Source organism: Mirounga leonina, unplaced genomic scaffold, assembly GCF_011800145.1.
Source record: "Mirounga leonina isolate KUSES-001 unplaced genomic scaffold, KU_Mleo_1.0 Mir_101664, whole genome shotgun sequence".
NCBI lineage: Eukaryota > Metazoa > Chordata > Mammalia > Carnivora > Phocidae > Mirounga > Mirounga leonina.
Genome location: NW_023270175.1, coordinates 15,818,843 through 15,832,518, shown reverse-complemented (window position 1 = coordinate 15,832,518; position 13,676 = coordinate 15,818,843). Strand labels below are relative to the sequence as shown.

General features: G+C 36.0%; 1 pseudogene; it reads left to right on the top strand.

The window, feature by feature from the left end:
* Positions 1-12,487, top strand: part of LOC118011026 — a 32,236-nt pseudogene extending 19,749 nt beyond the window's left edge.
* Positions 12,488-13,676: the final 1,189 nt, after the last annotated feature.

Genomic DNA, 13,676 nt, shown 5'->3' with positions numbered 1-13,676 from the left:
GGAATATTATGCAGCCATCAAAAGGAATGAGATCTTGCCATTTGCAATGACGTGGATGGAACTGGAGGGTATTATGTTGAGCGAAATAAGTCAAACAGAGAAAGACATGTATCATATGATCTCACTGATATGAGGAATTCTTAATCGCAGGAAACAAACTGAGGGTTGCTGGAGTGGGGGGTGGGGTGGGAGGGATGGGGTGACTGGGTGATAGACACTGGGGAGGGTATGTGCTCTGGTAAGCGCTGTGAATTGTGCAAGACTGTTGAATCTCAGATCTGTACCTCTGAAACAAATAATGCAATATATGTTAAGAAAAAAAAAAAGAAGAAGGTAGCAGGAGGGGAAGAATGAAGGGGGGGATATCGGAGGGGTAGACGAACCATGAGAGAAGATGGACTCTGAAAAACAAAGTGAGGGTTCTAGAGGGGAGGGGGGTGGGAGGATGGGTTAGCCTGGTGGTGGGTATTGAGGAGGGCACATTCTGCATGGAGCACTGGGTGTTATGCACAAACAATGAATCATGGAACACTTCATCTAAAACTAATGATGTAATATATGGGGATTAATATAAGAATAAAAAAAAAAAAGAGTGAAAGTGGGCAGAAGAGATGAAAAGACACTTCTCTGAAGAAGACATACAAATGGCTAACAGACACATGAAAAAATGTTCATCATTAACCATCAGGGAAATTCAAATCAAAACCACATTGAGATACCACCTTACACCAGTTAGAATGGCAAAAATGAACAGGGAAAGAAACAACAAATGTTGGAGAGGTTGTGGAGAAAGGGGTACCCTGTTACACTGTTGGTGGGAATGCAAGTTGGTACAGCCAGTTTGGAAAACAGTGTGGAGGTTCTTCAAGAAAGAAAAATAGAGCTACCCTATGACCCAGCAATTGCACTCCTGGGTATTTACCCCAAAGACACAGATGTAGTGAAAAGAAGGGCCATATGCACCCCAATATTCATAGCAGCAATGTCTGCAATAGCCAAACTGTGGAAAGAGTAGAGATGCCCTTCCAACAGATGAATGGATAAAGAAGATATGGTCCATATATACAATGGAATATTAGCCATCAGAAAGGATGAATACCCAACTTTTACATCAACATGGATGGGACTGGAGGAGATTATGTTAAGTGAAATCAGTCAAGCAGAGAAAGTCAATTATCATATGGTTTCACTTATTTGTGGAACATAAGGAATAGCGTGGAGGACATTAGAAGGAAGGGAAAAATGAGGGGGGGGAATCGGAGGGGGAGAGGAGCCATGAGAGACTATGGACTCTGAGATACAAACTGTGGGTTTTAGAGGGGAGGGGGAGGGGGATGGGTTAGCCTAGTGATGGGTATTAAGGAGGGCACGTACTGCATGGAGCACTGTGTGTTATATGAAAACAATGGATTGTGGATCACCATATCAAAAACTAATAATGTATTGTATGGTGACTAACATAACATAATAAAATTAAAAAAAAAAAAACCCTGAAATTTAAATTCCACTGGGATAATCTCAAGTTCCTTCTGCAACAGTACTGCCCAGGCCCAGCAGTCTCACAAATATACTCTTCCCCCTTCTTCATTGAGTTTCCTGTCGAGTCTTCAAATCCTGCAACCCTAGCTGACCCTAGGCTAAAACCACCCAACTAACCTTCTCCCAGATCCTTGACTAACAGAAATCACAAGATAATAAATGTTTATTGTTTAAAAGCTCTAACTTTTATGGCAATCTGTTATACAATGGCAGACAGCCAGCATGCAGATAAAGGAAATATTATTGGATGCAAATGGGCAGATTTCTGTAAAGTAGATCTTTAAGGAAAAGCACAACATTTAAAAATGTTATTCTCTGAGCTGCTGGCTGGCTTAGTCAGCAGAGCATGAGACTCCTGATCTTGGGGTTGTGAATTTGGGCCCCATGTTGGGTGTGGAGATTAATTAAAAATAAAATCTTCAAAAAAGAAAGAAAGAAAGAAAGAAATTAAAAATAAAATAAAATAAAAATTTTATTCTCATTACTAAATCATTGTTATGACCAAATGGGAACTGACATCTAGCCTCCCATAATGTAATTCTGTGGAGTCATTAAATGAATCAACAAAACTAGCTTTGAAATGACAATTTTGTGCCTGATGCATGTGCCGATGCGGTATATCTATGTGTGTTTGTATACACTATAATAATTATAATAATGAAACAGTCTCACTAAATTTTCTCTGTGGAATATTGTCAGTGTCACGCACAATGCCTGGCACAAATTATGAACACACTTTATAATGTTACATTGAATTTAGTGGAAGTTGATAATAATGCTGACACTTATCAAGAATTTAAAAATTTGTATTTTATGCTTGCTGGGGAGAAACATGGCATAGTTCAGTGATTCTCAAATTTCTATATACAGCAGAATCTATTAAAAAGCTTGTTTAGAATTCATATTATCAAAAAAAAAAAAAAAGAATTCATAGTCTCAAACCCCAGGCCCAGGGATTTGTTTTGATTTGTTGGAGGGAGCCACGTGATTTGTATTTTTAACAAGAACCTTTAGGTGATTCTGATATAGATGGTCAGTATTTAATATTGTATCTTAGACATGTACTTAAGTGTAGCTCAGATGTTAGCAAGTCCTCTTTAATATCCAAACAAAATGCCTCAAGCTCCCATCTTCTCTACTGTGGAAATTTGTCACCATACCCCAGCCTCCAATATTTCCAATGGTTTCTTAAATGTAATACCAAAAGCACAGACAACCAAAGAAAAAATAGACAAATTGGACTTCACCAAATTTAAAAATGTTTGAGAAAATGAAAAGACAACCCACAGAATAGGACAAAGATTTGCAAATCATATATTTGATAAGGGTCTAGAATCCAGAATTCTTACAAATCAACAACAGAGAGACAAATACCCCAATTTAAAATGGGCAAAAGATCTGAATAGACATTTCTCCAAAGAAGATATACGAGTGGCCAATAAGCACATGAAATAATATTCAACATCATTAGTCATAAGGGAAATGCAAACCAAAACCACAATATCACTTCACACCCACTAAGATGGCTATAATAAAAAAGACAGACAAAAACAAGTATTGGTGAGGAAGTAAAGAAACTGGAATCCTCATATAGTGTTGGTAGTAATGTAAAATGGTACATACACTTTGAAAAACAATTTCATGGTTTCCCAATAATTTAAACATAGAAGTACTATATGACCTAGAAATTCCACTCCTGGAGCATATCTGAAATAATTGAAAACAGATGTTCAAACAAAAACTTGTAAACAAATGTTCATAACAGCACTCACAATAGCCAAAAGGTGGAAACAACCCAAATGTCCATCAACAGATAAGTGGATAAACACAAGGTAGTATATCCATACAATGGAACATCATTCAGTCATGAAAATAAATGAAGTAATTGATGCTACATCATGAATTGAAACATTATACTAAGTGAAAGAATCCAGACACAGACACAAACACCCCTACATTGTGTGATTCCAGTCCAGAATAAGAGAATTCATAGTAGCTGAAAGTAGATTTGTAGTAGGGGTTGGGGAATATGGGAACAAGGAGCAACTACTAATGGATATAGAGTTCTTCCTTGGAGTGATGAAAATGTTCTGGAATTACATAATGGTGATCAATGCATAACTTTGTGAGTACAGTAAAAAACCACTGAATTGTACACTTTAAAATAATAATTTTTATAATATGTGAATTATATCTCAATAAAACTTTTATTTAAAACTTTTCTTTTAGAGGCCCCTGGGTGGCTCAGTTGGTTAAGTGTCTGCCTTCAGCTCAGGTCATGATCCCAGGATTCTGGGATCAAGCCCTGTGTTGGGCTCCCTGCTCAGTGAGGAGCCTGATTCTCTCTCTCCCTCTCCCTCTGCCTGCTGCTCTGCCTACTTAAGCTCTCTCTCTCTTTCTGTCAAATAAATAAATAAAATCTTTTTAAAAAAACTTTTCATTTAATAAAGTTCCATTTTAGTTGGGCATTCCACGTGAAAATTAATAAAACATTTCAAGGATTGAAATGAGTATTTTAGACCATAAGGCACATCATTGCAGTTATGTTTTGAGAGAAAGCATTTGCTAATATGAGAGTTGGTAACAAAGCTTTCTCCTTTCTTCATTCCACATTTTATCAGGTATCATTTAGTTGGGAACAAAAATATCTGACCACCAGTGATATAAATAGCAATATTTAATTATGTTTCATAACTAGAAATCTGGAATCAAGCTGTCTCAGAGCCGATTTTGGACTTCAGTGATATCACAGTACTACTTCTAGGTTGACATCACTTCAATTCACTTGGCCATTCTGTTGTAATCAAAAGATTGTTGCCACAGCTCCAAATACCACATCCTTACATCAATATCTGAAAAATGGCAAAAGGCAAAAAGGAATTTTTTCTTACTCAGTTCTCACCTTTTTTTTTTTAGAGAGATAATAACCTTTCCCAGGAAACCCCCATCAGACTTCCTTTACTTGCAAGAATTAGGTAATATGCCTACACCTCGACCAATCACTAGCAAGCAAAGGGTAACTTAAAACAACCATGATTCATTCCCTGGGGCTGGGAATGAATTTACGGTTCTGTGTTCACAAATAAGTGGAAAATGCCTGCCACAGGGCAGCCAAAATACTTTGCCACATTATCATTGGTCTCAGAAGGGCACAATAATTTTTTTAAAGATTTTTTATTTATTCATTTGAGACACAGAGATACACAGAGAGAGAGAGAGAGCATGACCAGGGAGAGAGGCAGAGGGAGAGGGAGAAGCAGGATCCCCGCTGAGCCAGGAGCCTGATGTGGGGCTCGATCCCAGGACCCTGGGATCATGACCTGAGCCAAAGGCAGATGCTTAACCATCTGAGCCACCCAGATGCCCCAGAAGGGCACAATAATTCTTAATAACTCTGAATATATTACTGACTTCCGGCCACTTTACAAGAAATTCCATGTTGTCTGAGGAAAAAAAACAAAACACAGTTTCTAGAGATTAAATCCTATTCTCTTCCTGTTATAGAGAGGGAGACACCCTTGCAAATGGAGATTTTCCTTATGCAGTTGACCCTTGAGAAACAGGTTTGAACTGTGTGGGTCCATTTATATGTGGATTGTTTAAAGTACTATAAATGTATTTTGCCTTCCTAATGACTTTCTTAATAACATTTAAAGAAGAGTTAACACTATTCATCTCAAAATTTCCAAAAAATAGAAAAAGAAAGAAAACTTCCAAATATGTTCTATGAGGCCAGCATTACCCTGATATACAAAACACATACAAAGTTGCTCTACACAGAGGACCCAAGTGTTTGAGGAATAAAACTGATTTCTTTCCATAAAAATGCCTATACTGATTTTCCCTGATTATTCTAATTTTTATTGATCTCTCTTTCCTATGATTTCCTTCAACATGAATAACCTCTACCGAGGGGTAAATCCAAATGCTGTGGGAACTGAACTTATATACAATTTGGGGAACTATCTTTAAGAAAATTAAGTTCAAAAGTGAACATTTGTTTAGAACTAGGAAATAAATCACGACGTATTACACACCTTTCAAGTGACTGACAAATACCACAAACATTGCAAAAATCAAGAAAAATAACACATTTTATTACTTATCTGCCTGACATATTCTTTTGGATGCATAATCTTGATCATATCTTCATATGACTAATATTTTATAAATTTTATTTCCTAAAGAGGGAGTAGAAATTTTGTCTTTCTTTTACACGGTTGATCCAACTTGGTGGCTTTTCTAATATTATTAATAAATATGCATAAAGCATGTGACTTCATACAGATGTATTCACCATTTATAATAGTGCTATAGATTAAGTGCCCTACAAACAGAAATTGTGATGAATTATATTTCATATAATTTCCATCAAAAGTGAAAAGAAACATATGATCGTTTTATAATCAAATTATCAAGAATATTCCTGATAGGAAAGAACATTTGACTAGACTCTGGTGAAAACTAAAGATTCTGCTAATAATTTTATATATTTAATGTTGGGAAGACTTTTGCATAAGCAGACTTCTGGCTTCATACATTTCAAATCTTGCTTATCCTTTATTTCCTTCATATTTCTGGTGCCAGGAGCTATAGGTCATTTTCATACCACAACACACCTCCAACTTTGCATCTTTATGTTGTAGACACAGGAGGTGATAGGAGTATTCCTGCAAGCCAGTCTTATCCTGGGGCAGCTAGCAATAACTATAAATAAAAGTAACTGTGAACCACACAGATAAATCCTCCTAAAGCCAAACTAAATAATTTCCAACTCAACTTCCCCTTAGCCAGATCCTTAATGTGCCTGCAGCTATTCCAATCCCAATCTGTACAAGGCAAAGGAGGGTGGGGAAAAAAGGTGAAATGTGGGCATGGCTTTGGAACTGGGTAATGGGTAGAGACTCAAAGAATTTTGACGTGCATGCTAGAAAAAGCCTAGATTGCATTGAAGAGACTATTGGTAGAAATATGGACATTAAGAGCAATTCTAGTGAGGATTCAGAAGGAAAAGAGGAGAGTTGTACATAACACTTCTATAATCTTAGAGATATACATATAGCATCATGAACAGAATGTTGGTAGAAATGTGAATGGTGAATGTTAAAGGTACTTCTATTGAATCAGGTAGAAATGAGGAACATGCTATTGGAAACTCAAGGAAAGGTGATCCTTGTTATAGAATGGTAAAGAACTTGGACAAATTGTGTTCTAGTGTTTTGTGAAAAGTATAATTTGTAAGTGATGAACTTGGATATTTAGCTGAGGAGATTTGTACACAGTGTGGAAGGCCTGGCTTGGTTTCTTCTTGATACTTACAGTAAATTGTGAAGAAAGGGAGAAAATTTGAAGAAAAGATTACTAAGCAAAAAGGAACCCAAACCTGAAGATTTAGAAAATTCTCAGCCTATCCATATTGCAAAAAATGAGAAAGCATGTTATGAAGAAAACATCAAGGGTATGGCAGAACAGCTATTTGCTAAAGAGATTATACTGTCTTACTTAAGGATTCAATCAACCAACCATTTCAGAAGGAACTGGAAATTGAGAAGGAGTTATACCAGTAGAAATGCTGCCAGCTTGGCCTGAAGGGGGCTGGGATGGGATGAAATGAAAGAAGGCTGTCAGATTTCTGGGATTCTGCAGGATGGTCCAATCGAGCTATCTGCCTGCGAATGAGCTTTATCTTTCAAGTAAAGGGAAGAATTGCCCTGAAAGCAGTTCAGAGGTCAGCAGGGCTGCTACTGCTATTGTGGGCGCAGGGAGCACAAGCCTGGGGACAAAGCCTTCTCCTCCGTTCCAGAGGAGTCGGGCAAACACCCAGGGCTGAGGGGGCAAAGCTACCTCCCAGAGCCAAGGGAGTGTGACTGCCACACTGCTGGACCAGGAGGTAGAGCATCAAAGCTAAAGAAGATCATTCTTGAGCCTTAAAATCTAATGGCATTTTTACCTGCTAGGTTTTGGACTTGATGGTAACCCATAATCCTTTTCTTGTTTTCAATTTCTTCCTTTTGGAATGGGAATGTCTATTCTGTCCTTGTCCCATTGATGTATTCTGAAAGCAGATAACTTTTCTGGTTTCATAGGTTCACAGTTGGAGAGCACTTAGCCTCAGAATGGATGAAACCTGGAGTTCCACCCGTATCTGATTTAGATGAGATTTAGATAAGACTTTGGAATTAGAGTCGATGTTGGAATAGGTTGACTTTTGTGGCTGTTGGGATGGGGTGAATCTAATTTGTATGCAGTAAGGACATGAATTTGGGTGGCTAGAGGGCAGAGTATTATGGACTGAATTGTGTCTCCCCTAAATTCCTATGTTGAAGTCCTAACCCCCCAGTAACTGAGAATGTGACTGTATTTGGAGATAAAGTCTTAAAGAAGTTATTAAATAAAAATGAAGTTATATGGTTGGTATATATGATTGGTATCTTTATAAAAAGAAGAGATTAGGACAAAGACACATACTATATGAAAACACAGGAAGAAGATGGCTATCTACAAGTGAAGGGGAGAGGCCTCAGAAGAAACTAAACTTGCTGGCAGCTTGATCTCAGACTTCTATCTTCCAGAATTGTGAGAAAATAAATTTCCGTTGTTTAAGTCATCAGTCTGTGGTACTTTGTTATGGCAACCCTAGCAAACTAAGGCCTTGCAAAGGACCCATTCCAATAAGGGTCTCTGAAGCTGAAGTTTTATTAGCTTTATCATATATAATCTCTGTACCTCACAATTTATCACTTAATTTCACTCTATCTTATATTATTCATTAACTATTCTATCCAGTGCTCGCTTCGGCAGCACATATACATTAACTATTCTATCCAATTCTATTGTAAATGCCTCGAGGACACTGACAGTTTTCTGAGTTTTCAATATCCACCCCATGCTTGTCTTGCCCCTCTTATGTCCCAAGATAAGACTGAACACAGGAGACACTTAACAATTAACTTTTATTGATTTACTCATCACACCAACATGTAATCTCACCTGGAGTTCTTAAAGGATTATTGAAGAGAGAGCATTTGCCATCTCCTTAAGATTAACTTCTTCTCTGAAGTTATGGTTATTGTAGTACAGATTTTTCACATAATACTTTTGTTAAAAGCCAGTGTAATTTTAGTATACTGGTAAATACTATCATAGGCTGAAATTATGATATATAAAATGCTAAATACCAGGTATCAAATAAATATCTATTAATAGCTAAAAATAAGAAAACCAATTTATATCTAGGACACAAATAAATGTCATGAAAAGAGAACTTCAGTAAGTGACCAGATGAGTGTGGAGAATCATTAACTTCATGTTTGTTGAAGCCAGGGCCTACTCAAATTAATAAATTGTTAATACAGTTTCCCAAGAGTGTTATGCCGCTCTACACCCCTCTTGGAATCATAATCCGAAAGTGTCTTTATATATTCAAAATCCTAGTTTCATTTTTTCATATTTTACAATTCTGATGAATGCATGTAAATAAAAATTGAATTTAGAAAGTAAACTAATGCCTGTTTAAATCTAAAAAAAAACTACAAACATCCTAAATTCTGTCCATTTGTCATGTATTGCTCCAAATTCTGTTCTCTTTATTGATGGACTCTTAAAATTGGTTTGATTTCTATTTGCTATTCTTAAAAATTACTGTTAATTTAATTGTTTTCCTGATTAATAATGTAATAGGCTTTACTCTCATAATTCATTAAAAGAAAACACCCAGGGCTAGAAAACACAATTATTATTATTTTCATAATGATTTACTTGGTTCTACTGATTGTTTCCTAGGTGTTGTCTTGAAAATGGAGTTTAGGATATTTAAATCCATACTTGAACTTCTGACTTTTCAAGGCAATCCCCAGACAGACTTTCTTATCAATCAATCAATAAAATCCCACAACTGAGGAAGCAGTCCTTTTCTTCTTAAATGGAACCTTTGTTTTACCTGTCAAATATATGGAAAAATACCAGACGTGGCCCTGGTGAAAAAGTAATGAAACCCCAGCAGGTCTCATCCAGGAGGAGGAATAAAAAATTAAATAAGTCCTATATTATCTAAGGTTTCACAATGTAAGGAAAAATTATAACTAAATATTATAATGTAAGAAAAAAGCTGTTAAACTGGATTTTCAAAAATCATAAAGTAGAATGAAATGTATAATGAAGATATTTTAGTCAATAGGAAGCAGAATATTTAAAGCTATCTATGTAAACTGTCTACTTTACAGTCATGGGTCAATGTTTTATGTGTAATAAAATATCAGAGTTCGTGGGCATCTTGACAAAATGGTTATAGTACTACATGTTGCTTGCTTATTTAACCAACAACATATAATTGTTGATGGTCTCAGCTAATAACCCTATAAAGTAAAAAGTCTTGCTTCTGTTTAACCTCCATACTGAAAGCTAAAAATGTGTTTTATAAAAGGCTTCTGTCTTGATTATCATCACCATTATATAAAAGGGTAGATAATGAATGTATTTTCTAAGTTGGGTTCCATGATATGAAATGCTGAAATAATAAATCATACTTCCATTGAATCATAAGACAAATAAAATAGATAGGTATTCTAATTGTCCAACCATAGTTTGGTTATTGACTAGTGTTCCATTAATTAAATATGCATTCTGACTTTAAAAATAATATATGCTTATTATAGAAAATTGAGAAAACAGAAATGTTTAAAGCTAATACTCTATATACAGCTGTATCTCATTTTTTCTCATACATTGCATATCTTATGCATTTTCCCATGTACTTTATAATTCTTTGTAAACATCATTTTCAGAGTTTTATTTTAATGGTACGTTACAATAATGGGCTAAATAAAAGGTTACACTTAAAAATATATTAGACATATTTAAAACTAAATATACTATGTCAAGGAAGAATATATGTAAGCAGAGACTGTTATTTGTTGTTTATTGGACAATACTACATTTTTTAAGAATTATCTTTTTTAGTGGTTCATTTACTTGCTTTCTCATTTATGAAAATGAATAACCGTGTCTGAATAAATATGTCTGAAACACATAAAGAAAGCATGTCATTAATACTTTCTCACAAGAACTTTTAATTCGGACTTCCCCTAATTGATAACTGTAGCTTCTGGTTAAATTGATGTAAACATACATTAATTCAAATACTCAGCCACATGACTTTTTAGCACCCTAAATTATGTCTTCCCTAATTAAGGAACTCATTAAGCTAAGGTTTAAGGTAGTATATATTCTCAGTATTTCCTTGAACCTAGGTCAGTCACTTGGTTTTATTTTAGGCAGCATCTATTCTGAGATTTTCCAGATCATTTTTTTAAATGTTATTAGAAGACTATAACAAATTAGTGAACTATCTGCCCATGAGCCTGTCCAAAGTCTTTACCAATAATTAAGAAAAACATTCTACTTTGCTCTTGATGTGGTTTCCTTAGAATAGAGAATAGTCAGAATCTTGAGATTATTTTTAACAAATCCATTTCTAAAGAAAGAGAAAGAACAGGTGGCTTAAAGAAAGAATTTTAACTTATGAAAGTGACTAAATCTTTCTAAATCCATAAATAGTATCCAGTCCTCCAGTTGTTCAGTTCTTAAAACTTAAGTGCTTTTGGCTATAAAAATATTGCATCTAATAATTTTGAAGTATGCTTTCAGTAATGCATTTTTTATTTAAAAATGTCTTAACACTGAGAATGTCATCGTGAATTATGGAACTTTTCTATATTTAATTTTATTTGGTGCCATGGGCTATGAGGAAAATATTTTAGTGAACTAAGGGCTAATAATAACTTCACTTTAACCTTAATTATTTTTCTTTATTTCTTTGTTCTTTTTTTATTAGCTAATCATAATTGAGTGCCCTTTAAATCAGGACACCAATGACACTTTGTTTCCAATTAACAGTAAAAACCTTCCTTGATCCTTTGACTTTTTTATGAGATGAATTTATATTTTCCAGACTAACATGCATGACAACATAATTCTCTATACTCATTAATATTCAACTTTGCTGCTTTAATGAGAGAAACCAGGAGAAATGTAATGTCATCTGCTTATCTAAAGCATTCGTAACTTTTGCTAATATAAAGAGACCAAAAATGGTTTTGAATAATAATAGCCAACATTAATTGAGCACTTGCTATATGTCAGACATTGTTCTAAGCGTCCATTATGTAGTAACTCATTTAATACTCAAAAAAGCTTTATGAGATAGGAACTACAGACTAGTGAACACAAATAAATATGCCTAACCTACTTTTAGATTTAATCCTTTATTTATTCCATGGTTCTATGTTACCACTAAAATGAAACTCTTAAAGAGAACAAACTGGTTCTCTCTTTTGCAATCTGGCTGAGCATGAGGCACCATCATTGGAGTCAACATCTGCCACAAGGACTGAAAGGTTTGGTGCAAGGACCCCAAGATCCAGAACATCTACCTGAGACTGCTAGACAAGCTGTACAGGTTTCTGGCCAGACAAACCAACTCCACCTTTAACCAAGTTTTGTTAAAGAGGTTGATCATGAGTCTCGCTAACTGGCCACCTCTGCCCCTTTCCCGGATGATCCAGAATATGAAGCTGCCTGGCCAAGAAGACAAAGCAGCTGTGGTTATAGGGACTATAATCCATGATGTGTGTGTCCAGGAGGTGCCCAAACTGAAGGTGTATGCACTGCCTATGGACAGCCATGCCCAGAGGCGCATCCTCAAATCTAGAGGCAAGATCCTCACCTTTGACCAATCGACCCTGGACTCCCCCAAGGGCTGCGGCACCGTTTTGCTCTCTGGTCCACACAAGGGCCAAGAACATATAGGCATTTTGGCAAGGCCCCAGGAACCCCGCCCAGCCACACCAAGTCTTACCTGCCTTGGAGGGGCGGGAAGTTAGGCCGTGCCAGAGGGAGCAGGGTCATCCTGGGCTACAGAAACGAACCCCAGATCCTGACTTGTTATTAAAAAGACTTTGGATGCTGAAAAAAAAAGAAAAGAACAAACTGATGATTGCCAGAGGGGAGTGGGGGGGGGGGGTTAGGTGAAATAGATGAAGGGGATTAAGAGGTATAATCTTCCAGTTAAATAAGACATGGGTATATAATGTACAGCATAGGGGATATAGTCAACATAGGGGATATTGTAACAACTTTGTATGGTGACAGATGGTAACTAGACTTACTGTGGTAACCGTTCTATATTGTATATAAATCAAGTCACTAGGTTATACACCTGAAATTAATACAACATTGTATTGCAATTATTATTTAATGAAAAAAGAAACTCTGAAAATGATGTTTAAAACTAATATTTAATGACATGGAAAAGCACATATGATCTAATGCTTAAACTCCATATACAGTTTTATATTGATTCTGTTTTACACAGATATACATTCATGTATATAACGAGAGATTCACCAAATATTCATAGTGTTCCCTCCAAATAATGGAATTTCAGGTGGATTTTCATTTTCTTCTTTATACACTTTGTATGATTTGAACCCAGGCAGGACCCACAGATTTAGCCTGACAATAGAATATTAACAAAAATCACATAAAGGGGTGCCTGGGTGGCTGTCATTTAGGCATCTACCTTTGGCTCAGGTCATGATCCCAGAGTCCCCGGATGGAGCCCGTTGCGAGGGGCATGGGGTGGGGGAGCTGCTCAGCGGGGAGTCTGCTTCTCTCTCTCTCCTCCTCACCCCACTTGCACATGTGCTCGTTCGCTCTCTTTCACAAATAAATGAATCACATGAAAGATGTGGACTAGACTAATAGGAAAATGTATTGCACGTTAGTTATTACCATTCCAAGACCGAGGGACTAGATTATAAGAATTGTTGATTTAGTTTCAGCTGATATTCTGGTGATCTGGAAGCTATATTTAGTCCATAGTAAAATGTGTAGGAGACAACCCAAACATTTTCCTTTGTTCTAATGAGCCAAATGATCATATAGGTAATCCTTACGGATCCATTTGCTAGTCTCCAAAAAATAGATTGAAGCATCCAATGCTAAGGATACAAAAATAGAATCAAAGAGTACTTTTCAACTTTGTCCTATATAAATCCAAAGAGGCTCATTTAATTCTGATCCATATTTTAAAGGATTTAAATGAAGTGTAATGAATTTGAAAGGGGTTAATTATATCT